The sequence below is a fragment of the Apium graveolens genome, chromosome 10 (assembly GCF_009905375.1).
Source record: "Apium graveolens cultivar Ventura chromosome 10, ASM990537v1, whole genome shotgun sequence".
Classification (NCBI taxonomy): domain Eukaryota; kingdom Viridiplantae; phylum Streptophyta; class Magnoliopsida; order Apiales; family Apiaceae; genus Apium; species Apium graveolens.
Genome location: NC_133656.1, coordinates 208537371 through 208558462, shown reverse-complemented (window position 1 = coordinate 208558462; position 21092 = coordinate 208537371). Strand labels below are relative to the sequence as shown.

The window sequence follows — 21092 nt, the reverse complement described above, 5'->3', positions numbered from 1 at the left end:
CTTGCTGAAAGTCATTTCAGTATATATATATATGTTTTAATTTTATACTTGAATGACAATCGGAAAGACAATTGAAATTGTCTTGCTGAAAGTCATTCCAGTACATATAAGTGTTTATTTTTATATATTCAGTTTAATTTTATAACTGGAAAGACAATCGGTATGACTATTGATTGTCATGCCAGTAATAAAATTTATTTCAGATAATATTTGTTTTATTTAGTACTGGTATGACAATCGGTATGACTATCAGATTGTCATACCAGTTATATTATTAGTATGTTTGTTTCTCAATTGCCTGGTATGACAATCGGGAAGACAATCGGTATGACTTTCCTCGATTGTCATATCAGTTGTCTACTTAACGTTTTTTTTGTTTTGTAAATCATTCAGTTCAGTTTTTTTTTGTTTTCAAAATTCCAACAGTTTTCTCTTATTTCTCTCTCTCTCTCTCTCTCTCTCTCTCTCTCTCTCTCTCTCTCTCTCTTCGATCTTAATCAAAACCGCCTCCATTGATACTTCTTGCTCGAGTTTTTACTCAGCTTCACAAAACTTCACTCCTGTGATATATACATATACGTATATATATACAGAAGTGCTGCCCATTTTTTTTTTTAAATTTTCACTTTGTTTTTTTTGTTCCCCTCAAAATCAGTGTGTGTTTGTTTTTGGGCATTTTTAGTTTTTTTTTGGTTTTGTGTCTTGTGCGTTTTTCAGATCTTGTGTTGAGAGTTAAGAACTTTAATGAGATACATTACTTTCCAAATTTTTCGGATATAATTGATTTAATTCGAATTATTAAATTAATTTAATTAATTCGAATTTTCTTAATATTACTCTTAAAATTCTGAAAGTGTGTGTCTTATTAAAATTTTTAAATGGCTCTCAATTTCCAAATTATTTCGCATAATCTTATTGGTTATTTTAATCCAGATAAATGTGATGTGGAAAAATTTAAGCCGTGTATTAGATTTTTAAATGACCATTCGATTGTTAGCTCTGCTATTAAATCAAATGTGATTTTAAATGTCGATCTGCTCAGACTGATTTGCACAACCTCTACTGTGGCCGATGATTTTAAATCTTTTTCATTCACCGTGGCAAACACACAGTATGTGGTTGATGAAACAGTCGTCAATCGAGCATTAAATTTTCCATTGGACAATTTCTGTAATTTGCCCTCTGAAAATGATATTTCAAACTTTTTCAATGCTATTCACTATCAGGGGGTGATTAACTTAACCAAGTTGTCTAAATCCAATTTGGTTTCTGAATGGGACATTTTCTTCGATACACTTTCTAAAGTGTTTGCCAACTGCACTAAATCCAACTTTCCTAACATCACTTCCACTCTGCAGTATATTGGTCTTGCGGTTGTTTTCAATCAAATGATTAATTTTGGCAAACTACTTTTACCCATTCTTCTGAGACGTCTCACTACTGCTTTACATGATCATTCTACAAATCGTAGGGTTTCATGCTACTACGCTCGTTTTCTCATGCTCATAGCAGAACATCTTCTCTCACCTGAGCATAAATCCCTTTTTGCTAACTCTTCAGTAACCGAACCCCCTCCAGTAAGCAAAAAGATTTACACTCGCCAAGACACAACCTTCAAATTCATGCAAGTTCCAGTACTTGTATATGCTTTCATGGCCACTTATATTCCTTTACATATCTTCAATCTTCCCGGTCATGAACAACAAGCTCAACCTCCAGTGGTTCAAACCACCCAGGCTCAAACATCAGATGTTCTTCCTCTGCAGGTAATAATTCCTCAAACTCAAACTATTCCTACTTCTGTTGAAAGACCCCCAGTGGTTGATAGGACTGACCATGAAGTTGTAGAACCACAACTTCAATCCCAGGTCATAGAGCCAAACACAGAGTCACAACCTATCTCAACCTCTCCCCCACTGTCTAAAATATTGCCTAGAAGGTTAGTAGGAAGTAGTATGTTAGTGGATGTGAATGAACCCTCAGCTCTGCCTCCTCCGAAGAAAAGAAGAACATTTACTGAGGCATCTGAAAGCCCATCCTTATCCTCCCAACAGGACATGGACTTTGATATGGCCAGTGAACAGTTACTAGAGACATTCTATCAACAAGATGAATATATTGAAATTCGTCATAGGGCCATGGCATCCTGTACTGAGTCAAACACACTTACATTACTCACAATGGAAGCATACAGACCAATAGATGATACTCAGGACACGGAGCGAGGAGTGCACATTGAGTCGGTTACAGTGCCTGCCATAGTTACGGCAGAAGAGCAGTCACATGCTTCTGAGGGAAAATCTGACTCTCAGCCATCTTTAATAAAGTCATTTTCTTCCCTCCCAAATCTAACACCTCTGGCTCCCTCACGGGATTTTCCACTCGCATATTTATCTGGAAAAAGTGGAGGGCAACTCGGTCAATCTATCCCTGAAGCAATTCAGACATCTATTTCACATGAAAAGATAGGTTTGACTGAGGATCGGGACTCGCGAATTTCTATTGCACCACCACTGACCTCTCTTGAAGAGGCTAAGGTGATTTTAAATGCAGGTACAGAAGATCAGCATCAGGAAGACTCCTCACGAGCAATTATATTGAGAGATACACAAGCACGTGAGTTGAGTGAATCAAACAGGAGAGATATTCAGGTGAGCGCACACACAGACACAAACACTGAAAATCTGTTAGCTCAAATTGCTGATCTCAAGGAACAACTTGCAAAAAGTCAGGCTGAAGCTAAATCATTCAAAGCACAAGTGGTTGAACGGTCTTCTTCATCTACCTCTGTCAATAATCAGCTGGCTCTCATCAGGACTGAAATATCAGATTTGAAGACATCTGTTGTACCAAAGCTTAACTCAATCCAGGCATCTCCAACGTTATCAGCTGAAGACATTTCAAACTTCTGCTCTCTCCATACAAGAATGACTTCTCTTGAAGACTTGGTTGAAATGAATCATTCACTGGATTCCTCCAGATTTCTGAAGATAGAGACGGGTATGGAACATCTGAATGAAGGGATGAAGCACTTGTACTTCATGATCAAAAATTCTCACTGCCCTAATGAAGAATAAATGACTTTCTTTGAAGGGCCGTCTGGTGGAGGCTCAGGCTCTGGAGGTGATGGAGGTCATGGAGGATCTAAGGGAAAGTTTGTAGAAGATTCCTCAACTAAGGGGGAGAAGAAAGGGAGAAGCGGAAAGGGAAAAGAAAAAGATTCTTCTTCTGAAGGCACATGCAAGGCTGATGATGTCTACTATAGTGGAGAATATGATGACTTTGATATTTATGACGTTCCCACTGAATCAGTCTTGGGAGATAAAGATGGTTTCTTTGAAGCTGAGGAGGAAAGTGATTTTGGAGAATGGGAAGAGGAAGCTCCAGTGGATCCTGTGTTTGAGAAAGATTTTCAACAGCAGCAATCAGAGTTGAAAAGAAAAGAAGCTGAACTCAAAAAGGTATCCCAGATCATTGACATGAGGAAAGACATCCAAAGAACAGAAACTCTTCAAAAGCAACGTCTTCATGACATTAAAGCTAAAGAAAGGAGAAGAGATGTCAGACTGAAGATTGGTGAAAAATGGGATGAAGCTAGGAGAGTACTTGATATGCCTCAGCTAAGCACAAACAATGATAGACAGTTTCTACATCTTCTGGACAAGCTGGAGATCTCTAATCCAAAAAATGACGTGTACATGAATTCTATAAAGACTGAAGTCTCAAGGATCACAGCTGCCTTTGACAGATCTCTAAATGAAATGAGCATATTTTTATATTGTCAGAGCGAAGGATCCTTCAAGGTGTCACTTCATCTGTTTAAGAATCGTTCTTTGTCAGAGATTTGGGTTCTTCTCAACAAAGTCAAGAGAAGCTCAGAATTGAATGAAGTTCTTCGAGAAAGGCTCAAAGAGTTTGCCAGCAGAGCTAGTCCTCAAGTGGTCAACAATCCTCATCAGGTAAGATTCTTTAAGTCTGACTGTCTTCAAATCTGCCAGCTCAATTCACAATCTCTTAAAGACTACTCAACTAAGTATCTTGTCTGGATGGAACATCACTTAAGAACTGTTGGATATTCATCCATGTTGAAAACTCAAGCAGCTGATCTGATTCAAGCTTATTGTGAAAAGAATATTAAAAGGTACGATCAGTTCAAGAATAAGCTAAAGTCAGTTGGAGTTCAACCAGTCAGACCAGCCAGCTTCACTTCGGAAAAGGATCGTGTCTTTGACAAGGAGTTGCTTGAAGATTTGGAAGAAGGTGAATTCGGAAGAGAAGACAAATGAATTCAATAAGCTCAAAACTTAATGTAATATGATTAGGGCTTTATGAATCAAGATAGACTAATGTAGTTATATGTTCAGTCTAGAGGAACATTTATCTTGTATTCACCTGTAAATTTCTTTTGGAATCTGGAAAATGTTAAATATAATCCAGAACTTTTCTGCTATTTACTTTGCATTACTGTTTATATCTTTTTCTTATTTGTTAGTTGAGTTATCCTCTAGATATTTGTTGTTATTATCTAACAAACAAATAGGGGGAGATTGAAAGACATATGTCATAGCCTATTTATTTATTCGAGGATTTAACTCAACTCAAATAAGGATGTAACAAGTAAATAGTGGTTCTATCGTCAGAGAGATCTCTCAAAGTAACATATGTCAAAGGATTAAGTAACATTGTTCATCTACAGTCTTGAGGACTTGATTCACTGGAAGAAGCTCAAGAAATTGATCATGCCTCAGTTATATAAATCAAGATTGTGGATTTAATCAAGTGACAGAGATCTCGTCAGGGTATCAATTTATTACAAGGATTTAGTATGAAGAAAATCAAGAGTATCAAAGTCAAGGCATGAAGAAACGTCACGGAAGTTAGTCACTCATAAACCAGACAGTACATCGAGTGTCAACATTGAAGTGTGGAATTGATTCATAATTATCAGAAGATTTTCAGAAGAATGGTTGATGTTCAAGAGTAGTATTAATTCTCTATTAATTAATTAAGTCGTATAATTTAATTAAGAAAATAAATTATATCTGCAAAGATTAATTTATTGATTAATTGAATTAATTGATTAATTAATTCTGAATTAATATTATGTATTTTCAGAATTGATTTTGAATTAATATTCTATATTAATTCAGCAAGACTATCTTTTGTATTAGCAAGACAATCGGTATGACAATCAATAGTCATACCGAAAGTCATGCCAGTTCAAATGAATTGTCTTGCCAGTTCAAATGGATTGTCTTGCCGAAAGTCTTTCTAGTTCAAATGAATTGTCTTGCCGAAAGTCTTTCTGGATCAAGTGGATTATTTTGTTTACTTAACAACAACAGCTGATTTTTCAACAGAGTGTGCATTGAATATCAAATACAGAAGAACACAGAACAAAAAGAAAACCTGCAGAGAACTTATTGCAAATTCTCAGATCATTTATTTCTAGTATTTATTGTTAAATCTAATCCACTAGAAATCCTTTTCTTGTTCTTGTGTAACTATCTAGCGGATCAAAATCTCTAGAACTTAATCTCAAATTGCAGTTAACATTTGATCCTTTTATTATAAAAATAGAAAAAGTTCATGTCAAATTTATTCTAGATTTGGAATAATTTATTTGAGATTAATCCCTTGTAAACGATACCGTTGTTGTAACACCTTTCAAGTCTAATAATAGCTTTATTTAACTTGAATTTTGTTTCACTTTTTTATTCCGCATTTTATTCGATTAAACGGTATTGTTTGTATTCAACCCCCCTTCTACAAACATATTGAGACCTAACAATACTCGATGGATAATGTTCAGGGAATTAACGGCTAAGATTAAGACAATTCGATGGATGAGGATAAACTGTATCCGTCGAGTCATAAAATACTTCAGAAAAATAATTGATTTTTATTAGCAAATTATATACCGACGGATGATCAAACTCGATGGATAAAGATCATCCGTCGAGATGTAAATTTTGACTTAGCCAAAATTTCATCCAAGACTGAAAAATTAATTAAATTTCTGGCTGCATTACAACTTGCAAATTATCTCATAAAGATTTAAGAAAAATTGAGCATACCTAATTCACTTACCAACCTTGAAAAGGTGGATTCATCCAGTGCTTTGGTAAAAATATCTGCAAGCTGCTTCTCACTTGGAACAAAATATAGTTCCACAGTACCATTCATTACATGTTCCCTTATGAAGTGGTACTTGATGTCTATGTGCTTTGTCCTTGAATGTTGTACTGGATTTTCAGTGATGACAATTGCACTTGTGTTATCACAGAGAATAGGAATCCTTTCAACTTGCAGACCATAATCTAGAAATTGATTTTTCATCCATAAAATCTGTGCACAGCAACTGCCAGCAGCAATGTATTCAGCTTCAGTTGTAGAAGTAGAAACTGAATTTTACTTTTTACTGAACCAGGACATAAGCTTGTTTCCTAGAAATTGACAGGTTCCTGTCGTACTTTTTCTATCGATTCTACAACCTGCATAATCTGCATCTGAATAACCAGTTAGATCAAAACCAGAATCTCTAGGGTACCAAATGCCAAGTTTTGGTGTTCCCTTGAGATATCTGAAAATTCTCTTAATAGCTACTAAGTGAGATTATCTAGGATCAGCCTGAAATCTAGCACATAAACATGTAGCAAATATTATATCTGGCATACTAGCTGTTAAGTATAGAAGTGAGCCAACCATGCCCCTATAACTTGAAATATTCACAGACTTTTCAGTAGTGTTTAATTCAAGCTTAGTTGCAGTGGCCATGGGAATTTTTGCAGATGTGCAATCCATTAGATCAAACTTTTTTAAAAGATCAAAAATATATTTAGTTTGACTAATGAATATTCCATCACTAACTTGCTTAACTTGCAAACCAAGAAAGTAAGTTAGTTCTCTCATCATACTCATTTCATACTTACTTTGCATCAATTTGGCAAACTTTTTGCAAAGTTTCTCATCTGTAGAGCCAAAAATAATGTCATCTACATAAATTTAAACAAGTATACTAGAGCCATTTACATTTCTAAAGAATAAAGTTTTATCTACAATACCTCTTGTGAAATGATTTTTCAAAAGAAACTTTGATAAGGTGTCATACCAGGCTCTAGGTGCTTGCTTCAGTCCTTAAAGTACTTTCAAAAGATAATAGACATGTTCCGGAAAATTTGGATCTTCAAAACCAGGAGGTTGACTAACATAGACTTCCTCCTCCAAATCTCCATTCAGAAATGCACTTTTGACATCCATTTGATAGACCTTGAAATTGGCATGGGCTGCATAGGCTAAGAAAATTCTGATGGCTTCAAGTCTTGCAACAAGAGCAAATGTTTCATCAAAATCTATTCCTTCTTGTTGACAATAGCCCTTATCAACCAATCTAGCTTTGTTCCTGACTACTATGCCATTTTCATCCATCTTGTTTCTGAATACCCATTTGGTGTCTATTGGTTTCTTTCCTTTAGGCTTGGGCACCAGCTTCCATACATTATTCCTTTCAAATTGGTTTAGCTCCTCCTGCATAGCTAAAATCCAATCAGGATCCACCAAAGCTTCTTCTACCTTCTTTGGTTCTTCCTTGGAAAGAAAGCTGCCGTATAGACATTCTTCTTGAGTTGCTCTCCTGGTTTGAACTCTAGAAGAAACATCACCAATTATGAGCTCAAATGGATGATCTTTTGTCCATTTTCTTTGTTGAGGTAGATTAGCTTTAGATGAAGAGGCCTCATTGTTGTCTTGATGTGTGATTGAGTTTTGATTGTTAGAAACTCCCCCTGAGTTTGTGGATCTTTGATTTGAGAAAGGGGAACTTTCTATAGGTGATCTATCCTGACTTCCTGCTCCTTTTGATAACCCGACGGATGATGAATTTAGAGTACCGACGGATGAAGCTGGTTGTCTCCCGACGGATAAAGCAGATTATCTCCCGACGGATGAAGCATTATGTAATTCGACAGATGTTGAATTTTGGTAGTAGATTTTTCTGCATTATCCTTTGATATTGTTTCTTGATCACTTTCATCATCACTGTCATCACTAACCATCTCCACATTGTCGAATTTGAGGCTCTCATGATAGTCTCCATCTTGCAGTCCTTTAATCTTTTTATCATCAAACACAACATGTATTGATTCCACAACAATGTTGGTTCTTAGATTGTAGACTCTATATGCTTTACCAACATCATATCCAACAAAAATTTCTTCATCTGCTTTAGCATCAAACTTCCCATTTTGATTAGTTTGATTTCTCAGAATATAGCATTTGTAGCCAAAGACATGAAGAAAATTTAGAGTTGGCTTCTTGTTCTTGAACAATTGATAGGGAGTCATGCATCTTGCTTGATTAACCAGGGAAATATTCTGAGTGTAGCATGCAATATTTACAGCTTCGGCCCAGAAATATGTTGGTAGTTTAGATTCTTCAAGCATTGTCCTGGAAGCTTCAATTACTGATCTGTTATTCCTTTCCACTACTCCATTCTGTTGTGGAGTTCTTGCTGTTGAAAACTCATGTAGAATCCCATTTTCCTCATAAAATGCTCTCATGACAGAATTCTTGAACTTAGTTCCATTGTCACTCCTGATTCTTCTAACTTTGGAATCAGGATGATTATTGACTTGCCTTATGTGATTGATGATGATTTCACTAGCTTCATCTTTATACTTTAGGAAATATGTCCAAGAGAACTTTGAGAAATCATCTACAATTACTAGGCAAAATCTTTTCCTTGAGATGGACAACACATTGACTGGTCCAAACAAATCCATGTGTAGCAGTTGCAAAGGTTCTTGAATTGTTGAATCAAGTTTCTTCCTGAATAAGGCTTTAATCTGCTTCCCTTTTTGACAGGCATCACACAATCCATACTTAAAAAACTCCACTAGAGGAATGTCTCTAACCAGTTCTTTCTTTACTAGCTCATTCATGGTCTTGAAGTTTAAATGGGATAGCTTCTTATGCCATAACCAACTTACATCCTGACTTGCTTTGCTGAGAAGACAAGTAACAGATTCTACATTAGATGAGTTGAAGTCAGCTAGGTACACATTTCCTTTCCTCACACCAGTGAGAACCACTTTGTTGCTCCTTTTGTTAGTCACAACACATGCTTCTGAGTTGAAGGTTACTGAATTGCCATTATCACAAAGCTGGCTGATACTCAACAAGTTGTGTTTGAGACCATCCACTAAGGCAACCTCCTCAATGATGACATTGTCCTTTAAAATCAAGCCATATCCCACAGTATAACCCTTGCTGTCATCTCCAAAAGTAATACTCGGGCCAGCTCTCTCCTTGAACTCTGTGAGCAGGGTAGAATCACCAGTCATGTGTCTTGAACAACCACTATCCAAGTACCAAAGATTCTTTCTGTTCCCCTGATTACTTGAAAAACTTATTTCTGTTTCATCAGACTTGGCCATTAGGGCTAGATTAACATAGCTGACATCTTCATCTTCATCCATACCATATGCTGCCCAGTCGTTTTCTTGTGTAATGAAAGCCCTTTCTTTTGTTTGAGCAGCTCAAAGTATTTTTGCTTATAATCCACAGGCTCAAACTTTTTCTTGCTTGAATCTGACTTTCTACACTCACTGGCAAAGTGCCCTGCCAAGCCACATTTGAAACATTTGAATTTTGATTTATCCACCATGTTTCTATTTGGCTTGGCTGCTCCAAAGTTCTTTTTGAACTTGAGCTTGGTAAATCTTCTGGAAAGAAATGCTAAATGTTCATCAATGTCTTCCATGTCATCTTGGCTCAAATAATCTTCATTTTTTACTGCAAGCCCCTTGCCCTTGTTTTCACAGACCCTTGAAGTTGATTCAACAACTTCCATCTTCATCTCCTTCTCCTTTTCTAACTCAACAACTAGTGCAATGGACCCTCCTTTCTTCTTTCCTCTCTCCATCCTCTCAACTTGCTCTATTTCAAGCTCATATGTTTTCAGGATGCCATACAGTCTCTCCAAAGTAAACTCCTTATAATCTTGTGAGTTTCTCAATGAGACTGTCATTGGTTTCCATTCCTTTGGAATAGATCTAAGGAATTTCAGATTGGAGTATTTTGTCTGATAGACCCTTCCATGCAACTTTAGAGCATTTAGCAGTTTTTGAAACCTACTAAAAATGTCAGTGAGAGACTCACTTTCTTCATTATGAAAATGCTCATATTGCTGAATCAGTAGCTGCATCTTGTTTTCTCTAACTTGCTCAGTGCCATCACAGATGATCTGTATTGTATCCCAAACATCCTTGATAGTTTTGCAGTTGATAATGTTGTCAAACATATCACCATCAACTCCATTAAACAGGATATTCATGGCTTTTTTATCCTTCCTGACATGTTCAATATCAGGATCAGACCATTCATGCCTTGGCTTGGGGACAGATGACTCATTTCCAGTTGCAGCTCTCATTGGTACATGAGGGCCTCTTTCTATGCAATCCACATAGGCCTCATCTTGAGAAAGCAAATGAAGATGCATCTTTACCTTCCAATGATGGTAATTATCTTTATCCAGAAAAGGAATCTTGACTCCAACATCCTTCTTGTTCATCTTGCTGTATTGTTTTGATCTTTAAACTCTTTGTTTTTCAAGAGCTTGCTCTGATACCAATTGTTAGTCCCTTAACAATATAACAAGAATTACAAAAGGGGGGTTGAATGGAATTCTTGAAACTTTTTCTTGAATAAAAATTATTCTAACTCAATTATATATATCAGTGTGAATTGATTGGCAGAATGCGGAATAATCACTTGAAATGAATCAAAACACAAGTAATTAAAAACAAGAGTCTTTAAAAACTTTATGGTGGATTTGAATGATTCCACCAAAGATATATAATATATATCGAGAGAACTCTGTGTGCAAAAAGCTCACAGCTGCGTAAAAATGTTGAACAACTAAGAATGCAGAGAAATACTGAGAATACAGCTTACAAATGTTTCTCTATAGGTTGCTTAGTTTCTTAGTTTGTTAGTTGTTCTATTTGCTGCTTCTTGGTTTATATATATCGCCAAGATTACAAAGCAATAAGACAAGATAATAAAACAAAAACTATCTAGTCTATTACAATGCTACTTCATTACTCTATTCCAGCATCTTTGAATATCTTTATAATAACATGGAAATGGTAATGCTTCTTCGTTCTCAAAAACCCAGTTGAATAGACTACCACATTCCATTTGCATACACTTGACGCATGTGACTATGTTGTCACTATCAACAGATATTTGAATTCTTTATCCGTCGGGTTCATGATCATCCATCGAGTTAATGATCATCCGTCGGGTTATTGATCATCCGTCGAATTCATTGTTGTTTATCCGTCGGGTAGTAATCAGGCACTAGACTTCATTTCATTTATGCATAATTACAAGACATCATCCATGTACAATTAATCAACCTATTCTGCATATCTAGTTAAAGTCAACATGACTTAAGTACTACTACAGATTCTAAACAATGTGTATGCAGAAATGTGCTACAGACTTATTGTTACATAAGCTACTCACTCGATGGATAATAAATCATCATCCGTCGGGACTATATTGGGTCATCCGTCGGGACTATAATCCTTATCCATCGAGTGTAACAAATTCATTAAGTAAAATCTACCAAAGTGTTTTGTTAATGAAATCATCAAGTTCACAACATATACACAACAATATCCATAGACCGGGAGTTCTTTTATCCGTGAAAATCCAAAGTTATAATCGTGCTTTGGGTCTTTGTTACTAGGATGCAACATTGGGCACTCCTAAAATAAATGCATGTTGGAGTTAGAATAGAATGTTGGTTTGACAACTCCTATTGGGCCTCGTAATGAGAAACTAAGTTCATATTGGTTTCTTGTTCTCCAAGAACTACATTCATCTTGATCCTCTATATAAGGAGACACGTAGGAATATTGTAAGTACATATGTTTGAGATATCTAAAAAGGAAAACAATAATCCTAGCAATATTAGCCGCATTTTAAGCACAAATTACTACATTCCGATGATTTCATCAATCACCAAATTCCCCCGTTAACAAATTTGCGCTAGAATGAGGGGTTGAATCAAATCGAATCTTCTGAGGAAAAGATGTCTAACGATGGTAGAAACTCACGCGACAACGGCTACGGATCTGATGAAGATGGACGTCTCAAGAGACATGAAGATGGATACTTCAAGAAGCATGAAGACATACACTTCAAGAGACATGAAGATAGACAATTCAGGAAACATAAAAATGGACGCTACAAAGATCGTGAAGTTGGATATGATCGAAGACACAAGATTTCGCTTGACGGTGAACAACCGCTGATATTTTTCAACAACGGCGATTTGTTGGAACAACTTCACCAGATGGAAGATTATTTGAAATACTTCAGAAGAAGCTTAGGCCTTTTTGAGAGCAGCAAAAGTCGGCACCACCATCGAATGCATCACTCTGAAGAGAATGTAGTTGATGATGAATTGAAGAAGAGTCACAAGCACAATACAAGGAAATTTCAACTTGGAAGTTTGAAGATCTGAAATAAGCGTGAAGAATTTTCAAGCTTGAAGGCTCGCTTGGGTAAGTGATTGGATGATGAAGATATGAGGATGCTGATTTAATGTAAGGATAAGCCTCATACACGCGTCGATATGCTCCATAAAAAGAAGGGAAATGCCTCGTGACGACAAGCGTGTATCTCCACGACAAGATTGAAGAAGTTTCAGTTGCGAAAAAATATGAAGTTATCGGAAGATTGATGCTGAAGATGCTCGAGGAGGTTATCGGAAGATCACTCGTGACAATGGTCGAAGTAGATGTCAGAAGATGGATTGCGCTGAAGTTCAAGATAATCACGTGAAGATGAGGATGTTCAAAATAGGCGACGTCAAGAGGACATAACTTCAAATAAGGAGGATAGAAAAGTCAACCGACCGCTCCCCTTACTAGAGAGCCGGATAGGGCATAGTTGCGCCTAAGAGTAGTGAATCAAGCGGAAAGTTAACAACATCGAGACGAAACATGTTAATAATATTTTTAGAGGACCTCACAATATGGAAGACACTCAAGAAAAAGTTGATGACCTTATAACAATAACAAAGAAATCTTCCAAACTGGCACAAGGAAGGATTAAAGATATCACCTTCAGAGAAAATGATGCAGTTTGGGTGTGTCACCCCCATCACGATGCTATAGTAATAAAGGTGATCATCGGAGTGATGAGTGTCCATCAAGCGTCCATTGATAATGGAAGATCCGTTAACGTTCTTTATTATGACGTATATAAGAGATTAGGCTTGAAAGAGAAAGATACGAAGGTGAAAGATGACTACATGTGTGGACTTTGCTGGGGAAAACCTCTATCAACTACACAAGTCATTCAATCTGTGGTTATTAATCAAGAATTATCACATAATATCCTCCTTGGACGAATTTTTTTAAGAAAGATGCAGATAATCACTTATTTCCATCACATGTCCATAAAATTTTCTACGCCATATGAAACTAGCTGAGTTCGAGTATGTCAAGAGGATTCTAAAGAGTGTTATGACGAGGCCATCATCAAGTTTCAGAAGAAAAGGGATGTAGATCAAAATAACGGAGTTAACACATTACACTCTGAGAAGAAGCATGCGAGATAAATACAGAGACATATGACATGAAAGCAGGACATAATATTTTTACAATGAAAGAATGTATTGATAGCAAATACATGGAGCATACGGACAAAATGAAGCAGTTTACGACATAATTGGAGGAACCAACGTATGTTACTCTTCCTGAGGAAGTCCCGGGCGCACCCTGATAAGTCTAGGAGGGCTTTGATTTTGACCTCGACCCCCACATGCCGGTTGCGATGGAAAGAACCGGTCCAACGGAAGATACGGTTGATTTTCTGTTGTCTCAAGAAGACAAAAATATAATATTCAAGATTGGATTGCAACTTAAATCCTCATTCAAAAAAAAACTCACGGAGTTCTGGATGTGTTCGCATGGCGTCATGCGGATATGGTGAGAATAGATCTGGAGGTGATGTGCCATCATTCAAATATAAAACTCAATGAAAATGGGGTAAAGAAGAAATGACGTCCTGTCAGTGAAAAAAGGCGCAAGCGTTAAAGGAAAAAGTCGATACACAACTGAATGTTGGATTGATAAAAGAATCACTCTACTCCGAATGGTTAACTAATCCGGTCTTAGTGAACAAATCTAATGTGAAGTGAAAGGCTTGTATTGATTTCACCGATAAGCAGACGTGCCCTAGAAATAGTTTTACATCGTATTGATCATTAAATAAAGGTTTTTTTTCCAAAAATACTTTATTTTTTAAAATATATTTCAAAAAATCCTGTCATTTTTAAAGTTATTTTCAAAAATACTTTATTTTTTAAAATATATTTCAAAAAATCCTGTCATTTTTAAAGTTATTTTCAAAAATATAATTTTTATATTTCATTTTCAAAAATACAATTTGCAACATCTGTAACATGCCATGCAACTTTTATTTTATTTTTTTCAAAGTTGAATTTAAGATTGCAGAGGTTGCATATTTGAAATGCAGCAAATACAATTTTGAAATTAATCTTTTCAAAATTGTAAATTAAGTTGTATAACGGGTTGCAGAGGTTACAAATCGTGTTTTTGAAAATGAAACTTAAAAATTAATTTTTTTTAAAAACAACTTTGAAAATGTTAATATTTTTATAAATAAGTTTAAACATATAGTATTTTGGGTAGTTTCCCTTAAATAAATAAACAAGTAAAATCTACAAAAATTTCTTGCGAACAAATTCAGAAGTTGATTTGTTTGTTAACACAAACTCGTGTATTTTTACGAGAGTACCTCATGAAACATATTCGCAAATGAACAAGAATTTTTGTTCATGAGTCAAATTAGAACAAAAAATTTGAATTTGAATTGGGATAAATTTGACACTTTTTTTCAAATTAACCAAATTTGTTAGTTGAAGTTGAATTATGAAAATAAAAGTGAAATTGAAATATATTGTTTCATACTTTCATTACTTGGTAAAGGTATATTTCTAAAGAATAATGAAAATTTGAAAATTTAGACCCCAAATTAATTAACAATGTTAATATTTGATCATGTTTCAATTTTTTATAAAGGGGAGAGACCCACAAACATCTCTGGGCCTAGCCCATTAAAACTTCCAACAGACCAGCTTAATAATTTCACTTTCATTATATTACTTGTTCTTACTAAAAGTAAGAAAAAGTAGAAATGAAGAAGAAATTCGGAGGGACAAAGCCAATAGGAACGCCGTCGTTGGGTTGGTCAAGCGTCGTCGTGATTGTTTCTCTTCTCGCCGGCGCCTCCGTTGTTCACAACATCTTTAAACCTGATTTGGTAAACCTTTTCCCCTTTAGTTTTACTACTGTCCTCGACCTGTTTGATTAAATGTCCCAAAGAGTATTTGCATTTACGAATTTACCAACTTAATTACATTTTTTCTCACTAGAACCATTTGCGACATTTAATCTCCATACGCGAATGCAACATGTATGAAAGTAGTCACAATACGTATTGTTTAATAAAGAAAGTAGGCTTGTAATTAGTTACAGTAATAGTTTTCGTATAATGAACCCAGCTGACAAGCAGAAAATAGTGCAGGGAAATTATCTGGATACTAGTCGTTTCGGTTTCCTGCTTGTGAGAAAATAGTGTTTCATTCTTACTTGGATAATTTAAGATTGTTTTATGCTGGATATTGTAGGTTTTACGTCCAAGTACACCCTTTCCTGGGTATCTATTTGCATTACTATCGTATTTTCCCTAATCATCCTGCTCGTGTGTGTGTCCGTAACATGCTTTCGCATAAATGCATATATTTTTATAATTTCTGACCTTTTATGAAATTAGTCTTACATGTAAAAAATAGGAGAAGAAAAATAAGAAAAAGAGGAGAAGACAAGACCTCCATAATTTAGTTAAAGATGTGTACTAGTTTTAATAGAAGTTGAATATTAATAGTTCATGTTTCATTTCTATGATATCGTATTTAATTTTGTTATGTATTAATAAATTATGTTATTTTCTTTCCTTGTACCCGTGTCTCGAAAAAGCACAAGGGCCTCTTATTGCCAATTTTCTGAATTTCCGGGTCCGACACTCGGATATGTGTCTTATTTGACTCCATCTTCTTTAGTCATGTCCTAGCAACATAGGTTGTGGCTACACCCACTGTAATTATCCAATAATATCCGTACCATCAATATTGATGCTAACAAATCATTAGAATGGTTCCGGTCTACTCTTTGAAATGAATATGACTACTGGGACACTCCGTATAGTAGTCCTTGCAACATACGCTGCGGCTCACCCTTTTAACTATTAAAAATATCTATCTACCATCAATATTGATGCTCACAGCATCATATGTTTGGTAGCAGTCTAGTAGATGAAAATGATATATATATATATATTGCTAGTAAAAATTATTTTTTCAGTTGGACAAATTAAAGTAACACGATGTTTGTAATTTCCTTGTGTTATTTTTTATATTAAAACTATTATCTTCAAAATTATGAGTGCTGGTATTAGAAGTTGTGGAATCTGCTTCAAACACGAATTTTTTAATGCATTAACCTGATCTTTCCTTTTTAATTGTTATTGGATGTTGTTTTTCTAAAACAAATCGCATCGCCCTAATTTCTTTTCTACACATCAAGGCAATAAAGGAAACAGTGAAGTAATCACAAATGTAGGAAGCAGTGGCTAACTCAATTAATAGATCAGTTACCTTATAATTTCATCACGATAGTTATCTGTTAACTCATTACAGGAATGCCCTGTGTTTATCTTCTAAACTTCTGTTCAGATACCAATTGTGCTATTCTCTTTGGCGTATGTGCAAAATATTCTAACAGAAAACATCCTTGCTCAATTGTCCATGGAAAGAAAACTAAACTGGAATCATGGTTACCTTTTTTGGATTTTGAACTCTTATATATACTATACATGTATGCTTATATTATTTGAATTTTTAACTCTTTTCAATCGTTAGTATATCAGTATTAGGGGTTTTATATGGTTTTAGCAAACCAGTATGCAACCTTTGCTCACTTATTAGATACTTATTTTGTGTTAATTGCTTGGTTGATTTCAAGCTTTTTGAAAGGAACATCAAGTAATTTCTTTCTGTCCAAAAGATGCTCACGAATTTCCTTTTTAAATATTTATTTGAAAATTGTTTTTTTTCTTTGGTATCTGCAGACTCTCCCTTCATTAGATAGTGCTGGTGTAGCCAATCCTGGACAACCTGAGAAACACTGAAGTCTTCTTACTATCGGAACATTTTTTTACAGTTTAGTGTTATAGTCCTACAAGGGAGAGGAAAGTAATTGTTTGTAGTATTATCTATTGGTGTCTTATTTTGTAGACAGCTGACTATATCTGGATTTGATGTTACATTTTTAGCTTTTTAGTACAAATATAACTTGAATGTTTACTTATTATGTGTTACAAATATAACTTGAATGATTGCTTTAGTTCTTTACCCAGTCCTTGAATGTGTTATCCAGTGTAAAGCCACATTCTTTAGAAATTGCTGCCTGAACAAATTACTGAGATACGATTCTCTCTTTTCAAGATTGTTTAAGCTTAGGTTTCGCTTTAAGTGAAGACCAATTCATGAATTAGTGAACTAGGGTACCAATATGTTTGGTGTGCAAGATAACCTATTTTTGTCGTTTGTGAAATTTGTTAGCCCCTTGAGTGGGTGATTTCTGGTGTGGTTTAAAAGAGAGAGGCGGAAATTCAGAGAAAAAAATTAGAGGGACAAAGCCAGAAGTAATTGTTCCTCTTCAAGCCTCGGTTGTTCACAACATCTTCAAGCCTAATTTGGTACCTCTCTTTTAGTCCTTTTTTCTTCAAGGAAGGTGTCCTTACACTGTTTGATAAACACGCTCACACACCCTCCTTGTCTTTGACAAGGTTTGAACCCTCGATATCCCGTAAAGGGAGTGAGTGAGATACTGCTACACCAAGAGGTGTTGGGCTCCAAACCTAATTCCGGACCTTTCCATTCCCCAAGTCATGAAAAATGACCGATATGCTCCTTTTCACTCTTAACCTAATCGTTCCCCTCCCCCAAACTGAACAATCCAAAATTAAAAATTAAAAACTACAATTGTACACGACGTGCACTCTATCCACTGTATGCCTTATCATTCCCTCCTCCCGAGTAAGCGCGTATGAAGCACCTCTTCAATCTATTCTCGTGAGTAAATTTGATTTAATCATCTCGAATATGCATCACAGTTTCAATAATTTGGATTGTAAATTCTTTTGTGTATTATTCATTTACTAATTGTCTTTTGATCAGGCAATTCGACTACGATGAATGCGTTTATTATTGCTCAACAAAGCCAACCAGATGTTGCTTTGGGCCTTTGGCATGGTTTAAGGCAATGAATCAATTAAGTAATTATGTGACACGTATGTGTCTGTGTTAGCGCAGGGATGGTGATATTTGATGAAATGATTGGAAGATTTTTGCTAAAATCCGGGCTAGAGCATTATACTTGCATAGTGAGAATGTTCAGGAGAACGGTAATGGTAGACCGTGCCTGCAAGTAGATAAAAGGTCCCATTTCTCCAGGTCTTACAATTTGGGACCTCTTGTGGACCATAGAAACCCAAAATTATAAAAGGTTACAGCTGAAAATTCATTTAAAGTTGAATGAGAAGACTTTGGCAATCATATACAGCTTTCTGGAAATATTACGTTTGCAACAGGTGGCAGGTAATGTCTCTGCTCACTATGCTAATTTTTATAACGTAGTGTTGTATATTCTTTTGACTGCATAGTTTTGTACTTATGTTAACATCTTTACTTAATTCCTAGAAAAAACGGAGTGCGAGACGTGATTAAAATTTTTACTCTTGCATATAGCCTTTAGAAACAAATCCGTACTCTAGGGCTATGTTTGTTTAATGGTATTAAGTAGGGGATATGATTATAGTCCTTTAAATTTTCCAATCCCATGTTTGTTTTGTAAAAAATTAGTGAAGGGTTATCCAAGGATTATAATCCTTTAAATTATCCTATCCCATGTTTGTTTTGTTGGAGTAGAGGATAAGATTATAATCCCATCTAATGCTTGGTGGGAGGAGGTATTGTTTTATCCCCTCCTACAAGTCATTTTTTAAAAAATTATAATCCCCTCATTGTTATCCCATATGAAACAAACATAGGATTGGAAAATTTAAAGGACTATATTCCAATCCCAAGTATTATCCCACAAAACAAACATAGGATAAAGTTTAAAGAATTATATTCCAATCCTACACTTAATCCTTTCAAACAAACTTAGGATATAATTATTTAATCCATAAGACTAATTTTGATGGGATTAGTTATCCCCGGATTATTATCCCGGGATTATAATCCCATGAAACAAACATGGCCTAGGTATATATTCTTTTAACTGCATAGTGATGCTCTGTTCCAGTTCCAACCCACTGAATAATTTATGGTATCACAGTTAATAAACTTGAATAATTTTAACCTCTTTTTTTATTTATTTTTAATCTACTTAATTATGCCACCATGAAATGATCTTGACTGTTCATTTTGTTTTGATCCAAGGGCTGACATGTGGTCCTTGAGTCTCCAATTTAAATAAATAAATAAATAAATATATACACACACACACGCATATATATATATATACATGACTTGTAAGTGTTTTTGTTTTGGCCACAAATTATGGAATGTGATATTAATATTCTAATGTTAATATCAAAGTACAGGCCGTGACTTGGTCTAGGGTTCCTTCGACATCCTTGAAGTGTCGTGCAAGCTGCAACAAGTGATGTCCAAGAAATCGTGACAAGAATATCTCTGGATAAAATGGAATTAATAGGCAGTCTTTGGCAAAAGCCTAAACGGTATTTTAAGTCATTTTTGGGTTTGTTGGTGAAAAGAAAATCTCAACAATTTTGAATGTCGAATCATCTACTGCGGTTACTACTGTGGAGAAATAAATGGAGTGTAGTTTGGAACTGTGTGGGCTAGAAACCTGTAAAAAAGGCAATGCTTATACTCATGTTGTAGCTGTAGTTGGTTCTATTCTACTCTCAGCGGCAATATTGTTTGGCATATGGAAATTCAAAAGAAGAGCATCACGAGGTACTGAAAGTGTTCAATAACCTATAAAGGTCATTGTTGGCAACTTGATATACTAATAGAAGTAGATGTATAGGATGTTTGTATATATGAATGTGTTTTGAGAGAAATATGAGGAAAATATCTTTAATACATCTGAACAACTTGAAATGAACATATCACATTCTCAGAAATTTACTAACAATGGAATTGGAGAGGTAGGTTTGTTGCCTCAGAAGTTTTAGGGACTTCAGGATTCACATTTATCTTGATTTTTAGTTTTAACTGCTTAATGGTACCAGTAGCGTTTACATGTTTTGGGCAACAGATGCTAACAGTATAATTATAAAGTTGTGAAAACGGACTTAGTCAAGCTTTAAGCCTGAAAAATCCTTTATGTGTAGAGCTGACACCTGCTCGCTTGGTGCATCACCCAAATTAACAGAAGCTGAGTCTGATACTTTACCTTATATTTTAGTTTTTCATTCTAATTTATAGGATAACATTGGCCTGGCACTATATACTTTTATAGCATAGGTTATTGCCCAGATTCAGACATGCACAAATTTGTTGAAGATGCAAATGAGTTTTTTTTTTATCTTAGAGAGCAATATTATGTATTGTCTTTACAATGCTGCTCGGCCTAACCCGTCATGAATTAGTGCCAAATTCTGAACAAAAAAGTTTCTCCTGCTTATTGCTAAATGCGGCCTAAAAGGTAACTATGTTTGTGTTGCTTGATCCTAGCTCTTTATATTTATATAGTTGTAAAGTGTGATTTTGATTTGACTAAGCAATACATTTAGTTGAGAGTTTGTGATTATATTAAGGTAGATAGACACTAAAAATGAAAATTATTAGTTTTGGCTATATAGGCTAATGGCTATATAGACATAATATCAAATCAATGGTACATTGTAGTATTTATAATCGGGTAGAAAAACTAGAAGGAAAAAAACCAATATTG

At 35.3% G+C, this 21092-nt stretch overlaps 1 long non-coding RNA gene across 2 annotated transcripts; it reads left to right on the top strand.

Moving 5' to 3' along the window:
- The first annotated feature begins 15162 nt into the window (after nt 1-15162).
- Nucleotides 15163-20392, top strand: LOC141693206 (uncharacterized). 2 transcript variants are annotated; one of them, XR_012563041.1, is made up of 4 exons: nt 15163-15363; nt 17230-18235; nt 18341-18760; nt 19771-20392. It is a non-coding gene; the product is annotated as an uncharacterized LOC141693206 (long non-coding RNA). The 2 variants fall into 2 exon arrangements; XR_012563040.1 differs by having other exon boundaries at nt 17230-18760.
- The last annotated feature ends 700 nt before the right edge of the window (nt 20393-21092 follow it).